The sequence below is a fragment of the Ascaphus truei genome, chromosome 15 (assembly GCF_040206685.1).
Source record: "Ascaphus truei isolate aAscTru1 chromosome 15, aAscTru1.hap1, whole genome shotgun sequence".
NCBI classification, from domain to species: Eukaryota; Metazoa; Chordata; class Amphibia; order Anura; family Ascaphidae; genus Ascaphus; species Ascaphus truei.
In genome coordinates, this window is record NC_134497.1 from 47785562 (window position 1) to 47806257 (window position 20696).

At 41.9% G+C, this 20696-nt stretch overlaps 1 protein-coding gene across 5 annotated transcripts in view; it reads left to right on the forward strand.

Annotated features, from left to right (window-relative positions):
- Positions 1–20696, forward strand: part of CPNE1 (copine 1) — a 153796-nt gene that overhangs the window by 19504 nt on the left and 113596 nt on the right. The gene's annotated exons all lie outside the window — the stretch shown is intronic.

Genomic DNA, 20696 nt, shown 5'->3' on the forward strand with positions numbered 1-20696 from the left:
TCTCCTTTATTTGGGTTTAAACATGATTTTGTGCACAAACTGGCAAACATGGACAATGGAGTTGCGTCTGATTTGGTTTAAACATGACTGTCAATAAATTACTACGCTGGAAATGTGGACATTTTTGTTTGAGTTGATGGCGTTTCCTCTAAGCTGCTCTCCAGTCAGCAAGCCAAATAAGCAAGACACGGCATTGAACCAGATCATATTTATTTCTCTGACTATGTTGGATTGTTCTGATTTTAATTTCACAAGTAACTGGAAGCCTGTGACCACACCTTAAAAAATATATTATTTTTATTTTTTTGCAATAGTTACTGAATTCATTGGCATGTTTAGAAAGTTTGTTACTGCAATATCGGTAGTTAACACTGTACTTCAAAAACCTTTTTTTATAATGCATACAGAGCCTTGCCTTTTATAATTTGCTTGGTGTGCAATGGAATAATAAAATCTAGATCTATATAGATTATACACCACAGGGAATATACATTTTGAATTACAAACACGTCCATAAACCCCAGCCATTCCCAAAGTGTTTTTCTACAACTGTCTTGTGTGAAGCCCTGCAATGAATGGGGCTGTGAATCTGGATTTCACAAGGAGTTGGTTCCACAATAGAAGACTAAATCCCAAGAAAGCTGGCAGTTGAGACTGCCTGGCAGACATCTCTGGCAATGCTCCTTGGTTTTTATCATGTTGGCATGGCTACAACACATTTGCACAGTGTGATTGGGGAGATGAAAGGTGTGGAGAGACTGTTCTATACTACACAAGGTCAATGATGTACAATTGTTTTGTTTCACTTAAGTTGCAGAAGTTCAACGGGAAAATTGACACCAACCATATACTCCAAAGAACCTCTAGTATGATGGGAAAGCGTGCATTAATTGTTTGCCATTATTTTGGTCGTATAAGATATCTGACTGCTTTTGTAAAAAAACAAAAAAAAACACATTTCCATACATTTATTTTGTGCGTCTGGATCTCTATAGATGAGACTTTTTTTTTGTGTGTGGGGAGAATGTAGAAGTGTGCTATGGCGTATAGACTTTGAAGTGAAGAACAAAGTCTGTTATAAATCAGAGGTAGGCAACTAAATATACTTGAAACTGCTGTTTAACCCTCAAAGGGGCCTCAAATTATATATTAAAACACAGGCAGAAGGGACCTCGTAGCCATGGTTAGGAGTTTTCCCATTGGCTGTATAATGGTCCTACTGGTAAATACTGGCCTGCTCTTTTTACACAAGTGGCTGAGGGAGTGTGGAGAAGGTAAACCACACCAGCAACATCTTTCTTCCTGCTGGAATGGGGTGGCCAGGGGTTGGGAGCCGTAGGTGAAGTCTACGAGGGCCAGATGTGGCTTTCTTAGCCGCCTGGTGCCCACCAATGTTATAGATGGATGAGCAATGAAGACGAAGGTATATCCTTGTGAAAGATCATTGCCACACAAGCTTGGAAATGAGCATCAAAAAGGACTAAATCGCAAAGCACCAAAGGAGGAAACACTTTGGCACCCAGTGGAGAACTGCATTAGTGATAGTGATGGGAGAGGCAAATGTTTGAAGGTAGGAGGCGGCTAATGGTAATTAATTGCTTTATCAAACCAGTGATGGGCTGTATTTTTGCGATTGGTTGTACTATGCACTCCCATGTCAGACAACATAGGCTAATAATTCAGAGCCGCCACTCGCCCTGATCCAGCACTAACTGCCATTGACAGGAATGGGAATTACCGCCAGATTTGGGGTGCACTACTCCATAAGCCAACTTGAGGAATATGGACCATAGTATCTTGCATGCAAAAGCCACCTGGCCCAAAATGAACACTGATTTTATAGAAGAAAAGACTATCAATTGCTGCTCCCGTATTTTTATTTATTTTTTGTTACTTTTGAATGGGGTCCTACATTGGGAGTAGTCTTTCCGACCGAAGGTTACCTTTACATATCATTAATTTGGGAAGCGGCAACATATTCCGCAATGGGGTACAGCGTTATGTATGTTACAAAAACGTAACGGTTACATACAAATGAGGACAAACGGGTAATGAAGGTCCTGTTGGTGAGAGGTTACAATTTAGGTGGAAGGAGGGACAATGTTGAAACAAGCAGGTATGGTGGCTGGTTATTGTAGGATTAGGTGTGACTCAGGTTAGAATATGACCTAGCCTGACAGCTGAAGCCATTAAGGTTTTTTTTGGGGGGGGTGGGGGGGATGAATTGATCCTGACACACAGCTGATCCCAATGGGGTTGGAGGGCAGATGGACATTAGGCGAGGTGGGCTTCCTTGAAAGGGTGAGTTTTCAGGGAGTTTTTAAACATCTGAAAGCTGGTGAGCGTCTGGTGTGTGGTAGGGAATTCCAGAGGGGATAGCATGGGAGAAGTCTTGTAGGTGGGGTTGAGAGGAGGTAATAAGGTGGGAGGAAAGGCAGATGTCGTGGGCAGAGCATAGGGGGAGTTAAGGTATGTATTTGGGGTTGAGATGTGAGGGGGCAGCATTGATACCTTTTTTTGTAAGTCATTACTAGGGTTTTATATTTATAGAGGCTATGGGAAGCCAGTGTAGGGATATGCGTAGTGGAGAGGTGAGTGAGGTAGAGAAGTCTAGCTGCAGCATTTTGGATGGGTTTGGCTTTGGGAGAGGCAGCTAAAAGGCAGGAAGCTGTCCAGCAGGCAGCTTGGACCAGGTGCTCTTGTTACACTGGGCAGCTTCCTGCCTTTTTGATCTGTTACGGTTATCTCCGAAGTCTCTTACCGATTTTGGCGTACGTTCTGCTTCCCGTCAGTGGATGTTGTAGGTTCCTGAATATTATGGCAGGGGTGTGCAAACTTGAGGGCGTGAAATTTTCCGGGGGGGAGGAGGGGTATGCGGCGGTTAGAGGCGCCGCGCTCTTCCCCCAAGTTATTTAAATGAAATGCCGGGGGACCGTGCAAGGCCTCTGTAAATTCCCTTACCTTGGCTTCGGGCGACGCATCCCCATGGCAGTGTGACGTCACATTACCCCGTGGTGTCATTTGATGCTGGAGCCACGGTAAGGAGGGAGGTGGAGAGCAAGCTGGGGGCACAGACTGCCGTGTCCGCACCCCTGCATTATGGTACAGTATGTTGGAGCTCGGGTATCTCTGTGGTAAGAAAATGGTGGCCCTGCAGCAGAACTCCCCCCCCCCCCCCCCACCCAAATGAAAAAAATGGGCAAGGGGGGAAACTGCAATTAACACTAGTTGGACAATATACATATAATAGTAATATTGTGAAAGTAAGAAAAAAAATTATGATCATATTGAAAAATGCATTGTGATATTAAAGATCAATGTGTCAGTGGTAGTTTAGGGTGAAGGCATAGGGTAAGGAAAGAAGTAATATATAAAAGTAATAAAACTAACGTTGGTGTTTAACAACATTTCAAGGAGTTCAACAAACGTATAAAAATAACTCGCCGATTAAAAACAGACCTGCCATTAATTTTATTAGGTCCTATGCTGGACTGCACATTAAAGATAGGGGCTAAGGAGAGGTCTGCCATCCAGGAGGGGAGGCACATGGACTCTGCACATTACTTTCAGGATGCTATTTTTACCCCATGAAATATAATCCACATAAGATGCTCCTATACTTCAAATATTTATTTGCTAATGAAATCGGCAATACGTTGATTTCTGCCCATGTTAAATGGTTTTAGTTTTGCAGTAGAACGAAGGCTACAGATGTTTAAAAATGAAATAAATACCTTGGCAGTGCAGTTTGATGCCCAGACCCCCTGGAGCATGCAGAAGGGTTCATTCTGTTTTCTGCACGTTGCTCTTCCATTCAGTGCCATCGCATTCACATTATTGCAGTCTGGTCATCCGTTCCTTGTCTGGTCAGATTGCGCTCGGTGCTCCACAGGAATGCAAAACGTGGCAATTCCTCCCCACAACCCTAAAGTCCCTGACACCGCTGTTGTCATTGCTTGTTTGTCTGGAGTGCCAGGACGCATGATGTAGCTTTGTTGTGGGGCAGTCCAGGGTGTTAACCTGCTATGCTAGCATGGGGTCCAGTTGCCTTCCTAACTTTACCATGATCACAAACACTGAAATAGGACTTCCTAATGATACAATTACTGTCTGCCAGTGTTCCTCACTACTCATATTTACTAAAGCCCAGGGCACCTTGCAGTCTGTTTAATTCAATGAGCCATAAGGTGCCTTGTAGCTTGGCATTGCATGGTAAATGGGGCTTTTGTTTACATTTTCCAGATGACATTTCATTCTTGGTCACACGATTTTTGGCTGAGATTTTCACTGGTGCAACATGCAGGAAAAGCGAAGTAAACACAGGGAACTTTGTAAGGCTTGTATGGGCAGGAGCTGTAAAACACGTTGTTGAGCTGCTAAGCTTTGATATTCGCATAAGCAATCTAATGGCGTAGGTGTGCTAAATGCACATTTCTAATGCTTCAGTGTGTCCTTGATCCTTGCTGACACTGAGCACGATGGAAAATAAGTTATCAAGTTTAATGGGGCAATCCCTCCTATGATCAAAGTGACCTAAATCCAGTGACCTGTTTAAGGGGTCTCACCTGGTTAATTAAACTCCCCCCTTTTAAAAAATGTTTTTTATACCCAACAACGGACATGTACGTTTTTAATTAGTTTTTAAAATACTTACACTTGGGAGAGGTTTGATTTCCTCTGGCTAATCCCTTGTGTGATGTCACAACTATTAGTAGGGACCTGTTTAAAGGGTCACAGCTGTTGGATTGTTGCCTTTTTACCCAAATCGGACACACAGACATTTTAAATCCTATTTGAAAGTAAGTTTTTACAAACACGGGGTGCTGAGATTTGGGAGAAGTTGGATTTGCTCTGGCGGCTCCATTTTATTAACATTTTTCTTCTGTCACTGTTCAAGAGTTTGCACAGGCAAATACATTGCAAATTATCTCCCATGTACTGTCTGTATTACAAAGTTACACAAGTGTGTTAAACAAGGAGTTGGGGAGTTTGTCCCCATATAAGGATTACAATCTTTATGCAATAAGGCAGGGGCGCACCAGATTTTTCTGGGGGGGACGACGCGGTGGCTGCAGAGGCCCCACGCTTCGCTGCGACATTTAAATGAAGTGCCAGGGGATCGCGTGAAGCCTCTGCAGTGTCCTACCTTGTCTTTGGCAACGCGGCGTCAAAACACTGCAGGGTTGACGTGATGCGTCGCCATGGCAATGCGCGTCAAAGGACACTGGGTCATATGGCACTGACACTCCCGACCCCACATGTCATTTGATGCTGAATTTTAGGTAAGGGAGGGGGCGCGAGCACAGGGGCTGGCAAGTGGGAGGAGGGCGCAGCGCACAAAGTTTGCCCACCCCTGGAATAAGGGGAGATTTTTAGAATACAATAGGAGCAAGCACAGTAGTAAACATTTTGAGGGGTTGGGCATCTGGCCTAAATGTAATCGCATTCTTTGCTGAAAAAGTGAGATTTAGGCATCACTTGAAGATTGAAAGGGAGTTCAACAGATCTGTAACTAAAAGTTGACTAGCAAGAGACGGCCTTCAGCAGAGCGCAAGAACTAGAAGTGGTATAGGCAGGAGATTAGAGTCGAGATGTATGATGGGAAGATAGAAGATCATGCCGTGAAGGGGAATAGTAGAACGTTCTAGTTAATGAGAAGATGGAGTCATTGAAGGGATTTCAGGAGGAAAGGGACAGACTGAAGATAACTCTTGCAGCACTTTGGATAAATTGTAGCATGCAGAGTTGGGAGGTTAAAAGCTTGGAATAGTCGGACATAAGATCAGGACTAGGTTTTAGTTGTGTAGCAAGAGGATGGGGCAGCTTTTGACGATTAATGGAGTTAAAATCAGCAAGAATTGGCAACAGAATGAATGTGAGCTAAGGAGAAGAGTCACATATACCTCGGAAGTGTGTTTGGGAGACTTGGTGAATGGTAGCGTTTAAATGTGACATGGTGCAATTGGGCCTGGAATAGGTGGCATTATGGTGAGCTCTGTGTTTAGATATTGTAAGTGTCAGGTGACGGATTCATCCTGTCCAAGTCAGTCTGTCATTTGACTTGCTGTGTGCGCACACAGGGAGGAGTGGTCCCAGGAAAGAGCATTTTGGCACATTGACGGGTAGATGGAATAAGAGAACTAGCAATAAGGACATTAAAGGAACAGTTACAATAAGAGCATAAGGGCTTTGTTATAGATACTAATGGTGTGAACCGTTTGCAGGAGGTACATAAGTGTTAAACAATGAGTTAGAAGGTTCCTGCCCTACAGAGAGTACCATAAGGAGAAGGAGAGGCTTACGGAATACAATAGCAGCAAGCACAGAAGTAAATTTTTTGAGGGGTTGGGTATATGGCCTAAATGGTGATCAACAGTGTCAAAAGCAGCAAGAAGATCACGAAAAACTTTGAGTAGAGTGTTTTGAGATTTTGGCAGACATCCTCCTATCCCCCTCCCTTCACCTTTCTGTTCTCAACCCACCCGGTCCTTAATGGTGAAGAAATTGACCAACATTTTCCCATTGAGAGGCCCCTAAAAGGCACGTTTGTAATTTTCAGAGGCACAAGTAAAGCCAAGTATTTGCATTTAGCACGGTCAGATTACTTTAAGGAAGCCAACTACATTTGTTAAATTGTTTCCAAACTATTTGTTTTATTTATATTTAAGTGTTGGTTAGCTGCAGACAAACAAATTGCAAAGCTGCTCAGTGCCAATAATCGCATTGTGCAATCCCCCCACCATTTTGTAAACGTGTTAGTGCCAAGTCCGGCAGCACTGCCCCTCTGGGTACTCCCAGGTCATGTGATTGCTCAGGCGCATGGCCTCACCAGGCCCAGGGTGCCGGAAATGCTCTCATTGGGCTCGCTTCTGTTTTGGAGTGATTTAGCCCCACGAGAATGAGCACGTGCCACCTGGTTGATCATTAGTGCAATGTAAAAGTTAATGTTGGCTTTTATAAATCCAACTTCAAAGCCTAATTGGGAGCACAATAAAACGGAATAACTTTATTTCATATAGCACTTTCTCTAAATGCGTCACAATTCCAGTATAGCGGACAATACGCAGCACGTAGGATTGTTACAGACTGTCCCTGCACAGGTGAGCTTACAATCTATGATTTTGGTGCCTAAGGCGCAAGGTGACTTATGGAAGCTCACAAGGAGCCGACACCAGGAATTGAACCAGGTTCCCCTCTGCGTCAACTCAATATCAAACTCGGCATCGTTATCAGAGTCCGTGTCTCTACTCAGAGTCAATCCTTCAGCAATATGTACAATATATTGCCTTACCTGGGGCCTGTTACTGAAGGAGAAATGAATCGGTGGTCCAGGATGGAGTTATAAAGGCGTCTATTGGGAAAATCCGTCCCTCAAACTGTATTTGACATCAAAAGAATTTTGTAATGCAAAGCTGCCGGAGGCGATCAAAACAGTGAAATGGGATTAAAAGGAAAATGATGATAACAGTTGCAGCAATACTGTAAGTTAATTGCCACGAGGAGTGAAACTTGGCCCTTAAATTAGAAAATATCAGTGTTTCCATACTGAACCCTGGTGCTTTGCAATCCTGAAATATAGAGGATTTACCCGAGTAAATGCCTTGTGCTGAGCAGCTTCTCTTTTAAAGATGCAATCTGTTACCGGCTTTCCAATTTTTGCCACACGTTAAGAAATGTAATCATGCGCAAGACCAACATCTTTTGGCTCTTCTTTTTTTTTTTTTTTCTTTTTTCTTTTTAAATTAACCGCATGGGTGCCCATGAACTGGGCACGGGGTCTGGCATGAGGCCCTGTGACGTAGTAACTGCATTATAATGTAATCGTTTCTGTAGGAGAGATGGCGTTCTGCGCTCTTACAGGAAAAGGATTCCTCTTCCATTCCCTCAATATTGACTGAGCAATTGCGGGACAGTGTGTGTGTGTGTGTGTGTGTGTGTGTATTTATTTCCTATTCACTGGGGCAGGCGTGGCCAACTCCAGTCCTCCAACGACCACCAACAGGCCAGGTATTAGGGCTTTCTGACCTCCAACACAGGTGGCTGTTGATTGAGCCACCCATGCTCCAGCAAGGCTATCCTTAAAACCTGGCCTGTTGGTGGCCCTTGAGGACTGAAGTTGGCCTCCCTTGTACTAGGGAGACGTTTGCAAGTCAATGGATATCCCTAAACTTAGCTCGCCCTGTCCCTGTAAGGCCAATAAAGGGCTATGCCAGCACGCAGTGACCGCATACAAACAGGAGTAGTTGAACAAAAACAAACCTCTCCATGTCTTTAACTTGCCATGGCGTCCAATTGTAATGTGTTTATTATAAAGTGTCACTCACTCTGCTTTAAGCCCATGACGCACCAGTCCGCTCGTTTTTCTTCCCAGGAGGGAATGTATCCTTTCCCCTTTTTGTGCGAGGCGGATGTAAAAGGCCTCGCTGTCACTACGTGTGACTGAAAGAGTTGTGATGGGCAACTCTGAGTGAAAGCTGGAGTGTTGGCGCCACTGGATGACTGCCAGCAGTAGGGACATATTTTCAGAAGGAAACCACACAGCGTAGTTTTAAACACAGAGAAAATGTAGTGTCTCCTGCTGCTCCCTACGGCCTTTTCACCTACCAAAAAAATAAATATGTGGCTGTAGAATATACCAGGGGCAGCCAACTCCAGTCCTCAAGGGCCACAATCAGGTTGGGTTTTAAGGATATCCCTGCTTCAGCACATGGCTCAGTCAGAATGACTGTTTAATATTGATGTATAAACCATTGTATGAAATGTAGCTGGTATAGTAATCAGTCGCTGTTAATCTTCCTTAGGAATTGCCGTTGCGTTGCAAGTCTGAGTAGCTGCCGTGCCACGTCTTCTCTGCGTGCTTTCTAGTTATACCTATTCCTTAATCGCAAGGCTGCAGTATCGAAAGGATTTATCTTGGGGTAGCCAGGTTTTATGGACATCCCTGCGTCAGCACAAGTGTCAGATTGAGCCATCTGTGCTGAAGCAGGGATATCCCTAATACTTGACCGGTTGGTGGCCCTTGAGGACTGAAGTTGGCCACCCCTGTGTGGGTCATTCACAGCCTTGATGTGTAGCCCGGTATGTGGCGAGATCAGCCACGTATACAGACTTCAGATTGCTGATATACCAAATTAATAAAGGGATGGATAATCTGAGTTATGAGTAGGGACTAAATTAGATTTGTTTACAATAGGAAGGGGGCGTCTAAGAGGATATAACTTTACAAATATATTTTGGGGACAATACAAGAAGCTTTCAAAAACTATTCATCCCATGGGCAGTATAAACGGCACAGGGCCATCCCATAAGGTTGGAGAGGGGCTATTTCAGCAGCAACAAAGGAAAGGGTTCTTTATAGTAAGGGCAGTTACAATGTGGGATTCATTACCCATGGAGACTGATGGCAAATACAATAGATTTGTTTAAAAAAAAAAAAAGGTTGGACATCTTTTTAGAAAGGAAAGATAGATATTTATATATATATCTATCTATAGAAAAGGATATATATATATATATATATATATATATATATATATATATATATATATATATATATATATATATACCAAATAAGTAAATATGTTATGGATGTTCCAGGGTGTAATCTGATTTGTCATTATTTGAAGTCGGGAAGGAATTTAATTTCTCATGAGATCATTAGATGTTTCATTGGGGTTTTTCATTTGCCCTCCTCTGGATCAATATACTGCACGTACAAATATAAGATAGTATCTGTCTGAATTTAGCATAGGTTGAACTTGGTGGATGTTCAACCCTATCTAATATATACAGTGCTGTGAAAGTTTGGGAACCCCTTAGGAATTTCACATATTTCAAACCTAAAATGTTATTGGGTCTTAATCTAAGTCCTAATAATAGATAAAGATAACCTGATCAAACAAATGGGAAAGGGGAGTGATGTATAATAGCGCTAATGGGGATTACAAACAATTGACCCTACTCTAAGGGTGAGCCCTATGGTTGCAAGGCAGCCTGGTGGTAACCTGACAGTACAATCAGAATAAACAGCAAATAAACTTGATCAAACAAATGACACACAAACATGATTCAGTTATTTATCCACAAATGATTCAACATTCAATATCTGTGTGTGACCCTTTACATTCAGTACCTGGTGGCGCCCTTTTGAGCAGCAATGACTTCAACTAGGCGCTCTAAAATGCAAATTTTTTTCTTCTGCAGCCATTGTTTTGTAGGTCCGCTTGTATGTTTAGGATCATTTTCTTGCTGCATGACCCACTTTCGTTTCCGCTTCAGCTCACGGACGGGTGGCCTGACATTCTCCTCTACAATCTTATGATACAATGTAGAATTCATGGTTGTCAATGATCGGAAAAAAACCAGAGACAGTGATGATCAACTTGAGTACGGCACCAAATTGATAAATAGATAATTCTAGTGATAAAAAGTGGGTGCAAAGCTGTGAATATCAGAACAAAATAGAGGGTTCAGAAAGGTGTACAGCAAAATAACTGTTGCCCACCATCCGTGTAAAACATAAAATGTAATAAGTTGATTAAAACTTGCAGCATCACACTAATTTCAGTATGAACCCTAATTAAAAAGTAGTTGGAAAGGGGACAAAAAGAAGCTAACAGAAATAGCAAGAGGCTCAATAGCAATGAAGATGCTCCCTGCCCAGAACAGTGCAGCGGTGAGCATACTGACAGAATAACAGAGTAACAAGCTAAATCGTTAGGTTCATACATAGAGTATATCCTATGCACGTCACTGAGCGTATGATTGCATAATAAATGTATCTGGCTGGATAACCATATAAATTATTTACCTGTATAGGAACAAAGCTGCTCGTGGGGGTTTAGTCCTGTAATGTATAGTCCAAAATTAGTTAACAAAAGCTGTTGTAGTATTAGTAACTGACAGGAAGTGGAACCAAGCTGCAAAAAGTATTTAGTTCTAGTGAAGCCAGTATATACACGAATCCAGTAGTACCAATGTATATGAATGTAGCTCAGACACCATTACGAGGTTGCTACAAAGTATGCAAAAAGCTCAGTGGGGAAAGCAGCTATATAGCCATCAGACCCCGCTCCGTGCTGATTATGTACGGCTACTTGTGCACTGAGTGGAGAGTAGGTATCAATCAACTGAGCAATAGTGACTCAGCTGGGGAGGTGGTCCTGTGCAATTGGATATCCCTCTTGCTAAACCCTAGAATTATCGGTTGTCTGCCCGTTCCCACTACCACAGACCCGTGTCGATGTCCGTCTGCTGACGTCACGTTGTGTGCCCGACGCACGTTTCTCTCCTGTTATGGAATTTCGCTGGGGAAGCGTCTTGCGATTTCTGTTGGCTTTCTTTTTGTCCCCCTTTCCCACTAGTTACTTTTTAATTACTGTTCATGCTGGAATTAGTGATAATGTTTTCATTTATTTTTTAAATGTTATGTTTTGCACTTGTGATGTGCAACTAAGTGCATTCTTTTGGAGTGTACACCTCAGTGCCCTCTATATTGTTTTGTATCAATGATCACAAGCTGTCCAGGTCCTGAGGCAGCAAAGCAGCCCCAAACCATCACACTCCCACCACCATGCTTGACGGTTGGGATGAGGTTCTTCTGTTCGAACGCAGTGTTTGGTTTTCGCCAAACATAGCGTTTCCCATTGAGGCCAAACAGTTCTACCATAGTTCCAGAAGTCTTGTGGATCTGTGCTATTTGGCAAACTTAAGATGAGCAGCAATGTTCTTTTTAGAGAGCAGTGGTTTCCTCCTGGCTATCCTTCCATGAACACCATTCTTGTTCAGTCTTTCTCTGATGGTTGAATCATAAACACTCACATTAGCCAGGGCAAGAGTCCTGCATATCCATAGATGTTGTTTGTGACTTCCTGGATGATTTGCGGTTTGTTCTTGGAGAAGTATTAGTATGACGACCGACCGCTCCTGGGTAGAGTGACTGGTCTTGAACTTTCTCTATTTGGAGGCTGACAGTGGATTGGTGGAGCCCCAAATCCTTAGAAATGGTTTTGTAACCCTTTCTATATTGATTAACATCAATAACTGCTTTTCTGAGGTCCTCGGATTTCTTTTGCTTGTGGCATGACTTATTTCCACACACCTGTATGGTGAAGACCAAACTTGTAAAGTTTCTGACCTTTTTGTATAGGATGGGGCCTCCCAATATACCCCTGAAGATCTACCTAATTATTTAAATACCTGATTCTAATTATCCCTTAAATTTAGCTGATAAAACCAGGGTTTCACTTACTTTTACGCATACCCTGACTATTAATTACTCATTGTATGCATATATCATTGTTTCAAAAGACATGGAATTGGTCACTATAAACCCTATTGGATATGTAAGAGAAGACTGGTTTTGATTCAAGAAGGTTATCATGGTAAAACGATGGAATTTCTGTAATTATCATTGGAGTTACCAAACGTTTTCTCGCCACTGTAACAGTGCTCACTGATCATGCTGCTAGCGCCTCTTGTGATTTCCTACTGTAACCGTGCACCTTTTAAAACGAGTAGTTGGCCTGGCCAAATGAGCTTATGGGCTTTTCAATGTATGTGGAGCGGACCCTGCATTAATCGCTGGCTGCTGCAGAATGTACAGCGGTATTTAAATGTCACTCCCCTGTAGCAGCCGTCAGGATAGGCGCCAGTACAGAGATTTGGGGCGCTGGGAGTATGTGGTAATGGCTGTAAATGCCAGATTACCAGGAGGGGGTTACTGTCCACAAATCTGACCGGGTGTGAAGTTTCCTTCAGTTCATGTGGTAGGAGCTTGTCCGGGACATGAGGCTGAGGTGTGGAAGGTCGGTGGCACTCGGATGCCGATGTTCTTACGGCACACACGGGGTTACAATTTAAATTCACCGGTTTTGGACAGCTGCGCAGTGGTTTTTGCTTAGGTTATTTGTGAAAATCTTTAGCCAGTATAACCAAATGAGACCAAAAAGGTTGAAATAGCCGCCTGCGAGTAGATTACTGGCTCTGTACTTCTGTACTAATACTTGTAGAGAAAAAGAACCCCAGCGGAGAGCACTCAACAGTGCACAAAAACAGTGAAGGAGGTAGTGTGGGATGCAATGTGTATATTGACTAAATTAAAATATCATTTATTGGAGTCTTAACTCAATTAAAATATAACGGACACTAAGTACCAGGGTGATATGTGCTAGTAGGCCAAAAAAGCGCAGCGAAAATAAAAGGCACCAGACTCGTGTGTTAAGTACTTCTGTAACCCGGGCTGTGCTGGAAAGCTGTGTAATGCAGCAGGCATACGCTTATAGGGGTCAAGGTCGAAATGAATTTAAAGCTCTATTGCTGCTGTTTTTAACAATCCCCTTCTCCCTTTTATTTATTTTTTCATTCTTTTAAATATTTGGAGATCTCGGTTACGTCCCTGGGATGTTAAAATGGCTGTAGCCGCTCACACATGAGGCAGCCGAGACTGACTGCCATGGTAACATGTTGTGCTCGTGAAATAATACCCCTGTTTAAACCCCCCCCCCCCAAACACCTTGAAAAAGTTGGCAATAGATCAACACAATGTGAATTATAAGTGTAGGAGATGTGTGCAGAGGTATGGAAATGGAGACCGTTTTAGGGTGAAATTAATATAAGGCTTTATTGTCTGTTCCTTTAACAATGTAAACAGAAACATTAAAGAACAACCTGCTCCACTTTGGAGAATAACTAGACTGTATATACCCTATCTAGCTGGGTGGATAGCTAGGCTGATTACCACCCCAAACAAAAAAAATACACACACACAACAAGAAAGTCTCTTATCTGTTTCTGTTGTTGCTGTAGGGAAAGGCCTCTATTCTCCTGGGTTAGCACCCTTGTGTGCTATGGCACTCTGTGTCCAGGCATAGAGAGGTCTCGTCCCCTTGTCTTGCTGTCAGCATACAGTTCTTCTGTGTGCATCAAGACATCATCTTTTCCTGGGGTCAGCCAAGTTGTGGTCTAAGAATCTCTAGTCTGTCCTTCTCCTTATGTCAGCCAAATGTGAGCTAAGGAATTGCTCTCCTTAGTCCAGGTGGAGACTAGTTAATTGAGTGGCTGCAATCAACTATCTCTCTGTTGGATTCTCAGAGTTCTGAGGCTGCGTTATTTAAACTGGGATAAGTCCCTGTTACAATCAGGTTATGTTAGGTCCTCAGTCCTTGTTCTTTTGCTGTTTTAAATGTAGGTTTCAGCCCCCTTTCAAACGTAATACAGCAAGGCCCGCTTCTTGGCACCCCGCTTTCCGGCGATTTTTGCTTTGCGGCGGGCCCTTAGAACATAACCCGCCGCATGCCCGGGGCCCTCCTGTACAGCATCAACAATAATGTAACATTGTAGGTTGGTAAGACTGAGTTCAACCTACAGTTTCCAAAGAAATTGGCTGAATTGCTACATCTTTCATTGTAGTTATCCGTCATCTTGGATTTATAATCTGCACTACATGGAAGTACGATGGGCTGACATGCAAGCAAAACGGTTCAGTCCCGCAACAGCACAATCCTGTTGTCATGCTTGGTGTGCAATAGACTCTAACACTTCTCAAACGGCGTTGAGAAATAATGTTCTCTTGTTCTTGGCACGCAGAAATGGACTGCGCTAGGGGTGTTACTGATATGTAGCAACAAATAATTTGTGCTTCAAAATCATCCGCCAAAGTGTTTTTTTTAGTTGAACGCAAAGACGTCTGTTTATAATGTTGACGCAGAATTAAGTTGCAATGTACATATACTGGATGCAGCACGATGTTACCTTTACATAGGCTAACAAAATGCATCATCTTTACAGTATCACTAGTTTTGTATTCACTAATACTTGTTGTACATGAATAAATACACAATTCTGTAAAATTGTATAAATAAGATATTCAAAATTTATTTCAAACCACGATGCACCCCATATGTAATGAAGTCCCATAACGACAGCCATACACACGACTCGCGTTTTTATGAAGGTTTGCTCTACATTTTGGAAAAGAAGTTCCCAGCATGCAGTCCTTGTTCTGATGTCGGTGATCTTTCAGTAAGCGTAAAGTTGTTCCTCGCCTCTGCGGCCACTTTCACCCCTGCGATCAAGTTGGGGGACTATCCTAATCAAAGGGTTTTCCAGAGAGCAAAACATGAACGCACAGTGGCAATTGTAAATAAAATAGAATTTATATATGAATAACAAAGCAATATAGTGACTCGCGTGTGCAGTATATATTTGTAATCACAGATCTCTCTTGGGTTCAAATTGCCGGGTTACAGGAGCCTTCTTGGATCTTGGACATCCTACACATGGATGACCACTTCCAGGCATCTCTTGGCGTTCTACACCTCTGCACAGCTGTCCTCGTGTATTCAATGGCAAACGTCAGTGTGCAATAAGGTCACCACCTATGTGTGGATGTCCGAAAGATCCACAAATGGTCCTGTAACCCTGCAATTTGAAATCTTAAGAGATCTGCGATTACAAAGATATATTGTATATGTGAGTTACTATATTTTTTATTTATAAAATGTTTTTACCAGGAAGTAATACATTGTTTGTTACCTCTCGTTTTCAAGTATGTCCTGGGCAGACTTATGATGACAATACATTAAATAAACAGGGTTACACGCTCTATTTAAAGACATTTCATGGACAGAGAGTGTTGTGGGTGTATGTAACAGTTGCAGACAAGATTAAAATGTGAGCCGGCTTTATTTTTGAAAGAGCTTAGGCTGGTGGCGGCTGTGAGAGTCTCAGGTAGGATGTTCCAGACGTGAAGTGCACGGTAAGAGAAGGAAGTGCGGCCGGATACTATATTGAACCGTGGGACAGTGAACAGTCTTGGCGTCAGATCTCAGGTGATAAGTGCTGCATGTGGTAGGGGTGAGGAGCTTGTTCAGATAGGCGGGTAGCTTTCCCAGAAAGTATTTGAAGGCAAGGCAGAAAAGTTGAACTTTGCGCCTGGACTCGAGTGATGGACAGTCTAGTTCTTTGAGCATTTCCCAGTGGTGTTGTAATTGCATTGGAGGACAAAACGGCATATTGAATTGTAGAGTGTCTAGTTTGCGAAATTGTGTTTGGGATGCTGTGTAATATACTATGTCTCCATAGTCTACAATTGGCATTAGCATCTGCTGTGCGATACGCTTTCTGACCAGTTGGCTCAGGGATGATTTTTTACTACGAAATACACCTAGTTTGGCATAGGTTTTGGCTGTCGGTATCAATGTGCAACCCAAAAGTTAAATGGGAGTCAAACCATATGCACAGATATTTAAAACTAGTGACGGGTTAGAATGGTGTTAGAGTTGGTTCTGATCTGTAGGTCTGTCATTGATCGCTTTAGAAATACTTTGTCCCAAATACCATTGTTAGGTCCGTGTTTAAATACGGCTTGTTTTGGGAAATCCAGTTTTCAAGTCTCGAAACATCAGACTAAAGTGCGTGTTCAAAATCAGAGAGGCTAGGGCTGTGTGCATATAAGATCGTGTCATCCGCATACATGTGTATTGAAGCTCCCTTACAAGCTGTAAGTAGATCATTTAATTAATGAATAGTAGGGGCCCCAGAACAAAGCCTTGTGGGACGCCGCAGGTGAGATCCAAGGAGTTATTGATATATACATTCTATTTTGATATATACAAGACATTTTCGCAATGTCTTGAATATAATGTATACCCTGCTCATTTATGTAACTGTATTTGTAAACATGTATTTGTCATCATAACTCTGTGCCCAGGACATACTTGAAAACGAGAGGTAAGTCTCAATGTATTACTTCCTGGTAAAATATTTTATAAATAAAATAAATAAATAATTTTATTTACAATTGCCTTTCAACCGTGACCAGTTTAACTCCAGGGTCCCATTGGTCCCAGAGATTACCTGTCAGTGTTTCCATCCCCTCCAGTGGAAACAAAAGGGAGGTGTACACGAGCCAATTTGGATTCCATGGCTTTCTGTTGGCTTGTGTGAAGCGGGGGATTTAAACCACCAGGAAGTACCGGCGAAACATTCCCCGGCTAAGTTTCTAGGGAAGCAGGGGGTCCCCAGGGCAGAAATTAACACGGTCCGGCTCCGGAGACCCTCTGGTCCCCACCCATGTTTTATAAAACACTTGTCACTTTTAGGTGCCCCATGGTGTAGTGGCTATGTCATGCCCAAAGCGTGCATGGGTTTTCTGCTGCAATCCCGTCCTGCGTTCCCATGGAGTGCCCAACGCTAGATGTAGGGAAGTGGACTCTTCTGTGTATGAGTTAAAGGCCATCACAGTCGCATGACCGTGCTTGGCTGGTCTGCACGCTTTGCACTTTGGTGCCGTGGTGCCCCGGCACACAGTTGTATAGATGATTAGGTTGAAAAAAGACATGCGTCCAAGTTTAACCTATATTAAATTTAGACAAAAGATACTTTATCATTTATCTTAACTTGCAGTATATTTACCCAGAGGAAGGCAAACAAAAAACTCCAGTGACCTACCATCCAATGATCTCTCATAAGGGGAAAATAAATTCCTTCCTGACTCCAAGAATTGGCAATCAGATTACTCCCTGGATCAACATCCTTCCCATGTTTACTTATTTGGTATATCCCTGTATACCTTTCCTTTCTAAAAAGATGTCCAACCTTATATTTGAACAATCTATTGTATCTGCCATCACAGTCTCCATGGGTAATGAATTCCACATTGTAACTGCCCTTACTGTAAAGAATCCTTTCCTTTGTTGCTGGTGAAATATCCTTTCCTCCAACCTTAAGGGATGGCCCCGAGTCCTTTGTACTGCCCGTGGGATGAATAGTTCTTTTGAAAGCTCCTTGTATTGTCCCCGAATATATTTGTATATAGTTATCATATCCCCTCTTAGACGCTTCTTTTCTAATGTAAATAAATCTAATTTAGCTAGCCTCTCCTCATAAGTTAGATTGTCCATCCCCTTTGTTTATTTGGTGGCTCTTCTCTGCACTTTCTCTAGTTCCATAACGTCTTCTTTGAGTGGTGTCCAAAATTGTACTCCATATTCAAGGTGTTGTCTTACTAATGCTTTGTAAAGGGGCATAATTATGTTTACTTCCCTTCCATTCATTGCCTGTTTAATGCAAGATAAGATCTTGTTTGCCTTTGCAGCTGCTGCATGACATTGGGCACTATTGCTAAGCCTGCTGTCTACTAGCACTCCTAAATCCTTCTCCATCAAGGATTCCCATAATTTATCCCCATTTAATTTAAGTCACCTGTTTATTCTTGTTTCCAAAATGCATTACCTCACATGTATCTGTATTAAACCTCCATTTACCTGCCCAAGTTTCCAGTCTCTCCAAGTCCTTCTGGAGCGAAATTAAAATTGTGTAAGTTAATAGAATCAGAGCAGGATGTAGTGTCATCAGCAAAGATGGAGACTTTGCTCTCGATGCCAACCTCAAGGTCATTAATCAACAAGTTAAAAAGCAGGGGTCCCAGTACCGATCCCTGAGGTCCACTCACAACTTTAGCCCAACCTGAAAAGTTCCATTTATGACAACCCTCTGTTGTCTGTCCTTTTAACCAGTTTTAAATCCAGGTGCATATATTATTACTGAGTCCAGTTTGCTTTATTTTGTACACCAACCTCTTGTGTGAAACCGTATCAAAAGCCTTTGCAAAATTCAAGTAGACCACATCAACTGCATTACCCTGGTCTAAATTCCTACTTACCGCCTCAAAGAAACAAATAAGGTTAGTTTGGCAAGATCTATCCTTCATAAATCCATGCTGACTATTACTAATAATTTTGTTTTCCATTAGGTATTCCTGAATATTATCCCGTATTAAACCTTCAAGTAGTTTCCCCACTATTGAAGTCAGGCTTACAGGTCTATAATTCCCCGGTTGTGATCTAGCTCCCTTTTTTAAATATAGATACCAAATCTGCTTTACGCCAATCTTGTGGTACTGAGCCTGTGGAAATGGAGTCCTTGAATATTAAATATAATGGTTTGGCTATTACTGAACTTAACTCCTTGAACTCTTGGATGTATGCCATCGGGGCCAGGTGCCTTATTTACTTTAATTCTTTTCAAGTTTCCTATGAACTTCTTCCTCAGTTAACCAATTGTTCATAAATATGGAGGTTGTGGCTTCCTCCTGTGGCACTTCTTTTGAACTTGATTCTTCCCTGGTAAACACAGAGGCAAAGAATTTGTTTGATACCTCTGCTTTTTCTTTATCTCCAATAATCTGCCTGCCCATCTCACACTGAAAGGGTCCTATGTTTTCTCTTTGGAATTTTTTTGTTATTAAGGTACTTAAAGAACTTTTTAGGGTTGGCCTTATTTTCTATTGCAATCTTTTTTTCATTATACATTTTTGATAATTTGATTGCCCTTTTGCAATTTTTGTTACATTCCTTATAATTCTGATACGATGTCTCTGTCCCTTCTGATTTAAAGAATCTAAACGCCTTCCTCTTCTTGTCCATTTCCTCCCCTACCTGTTTATTTAGCCACATTGGTTTTGACTTATTTCTTTTATACTTATTACCTAAGGGTATACACTGATAAGTGTGCTTTTCTAACAATGTTTTAGACTGCCCATTTATCTTCTACATTTTCCCTGCAAAAACATAATCCCAATGTATTACTTGTAGATTAGACCTCAGTTTATTAAAATCTGCCTTTCTAAAGTTTAAGGTCTTTGTTGAACCCAAGTAATCTGTTTTTTGATAGTTTATTTCAAAAGAGACCATGTTATGATCACTGTTACCCAAATGTTCCAGGACTTGAATATTTGTTATTACTTCTACATTGTTTGATATGACCAAATCCAGTACTGCCTGTCTCCTGGTTTCTTAATTTGGGTCATGTAATTGTCTTTAAGCACCCCCAAAAACCTGTTTCCTTTTTGTTGTAATGCTAATCTCATTGCCCCAGTCTGTCTGGATAATTAAAATCACCCATTATGCAAACATGACCTAGTTTTTGATGCCTTCTCATTTGCAAAATGTATTTTAGCTTCCTCAATCTCACAGATATTTGGTGGTTTATAGCATATCCCTACAAACATTTTCTTTATACTTTTACCTCCACTGCTAATTTCTATCCACAAAGTCTCTACATTTTCATCATTTCCGTTATAAACATCTTCCCTTATAACAGTGTTTAGATCCGGTTTAACATATAAACATACTCCACCTCCTCTTCTATTTGCTCGTTCCTTCAGTAAAAGGGAATAACCCTCTAAATTAACTGCACAGTCATGAGTTTCATCCCACCATGTTTCAGTAATGCCTATGATATTGTATTGTATGTCTTTATTTATATAACGCCAAAAGTGTACTCGGCGCTCACAAAGAATACAGTACAGGGAATTTTAAAAATATATCATACTGCTCCCTTGCAGCTATTAATTCAAGCTCCCCCATTTTCTCTGTCAGGCTTCTTGCATTAGCAAGCATGCATTTAAGTTTTTTTTCAGCCTGTACTATTATCTTATCTAAAGAATGATTGTACATTTCCTGTTTTACAGCCTTTGCTAATTTACATAAATATGGTAATTTTTTCATATAGCACTTTTTTCCCAATGGGACTCAAAGCGCGTCACTATTTCAGTGTAAGCACATAGGATTATTACAGATGAGCTTACAATTTATGTTTTTGGTGCCTGAGGCACAGGGAGATAAAGTGACTTGCCCAAGGTCACAAGGAGCCGACACCGGGAACTGAACTAGGTTCCACTGATTCAAACTCAG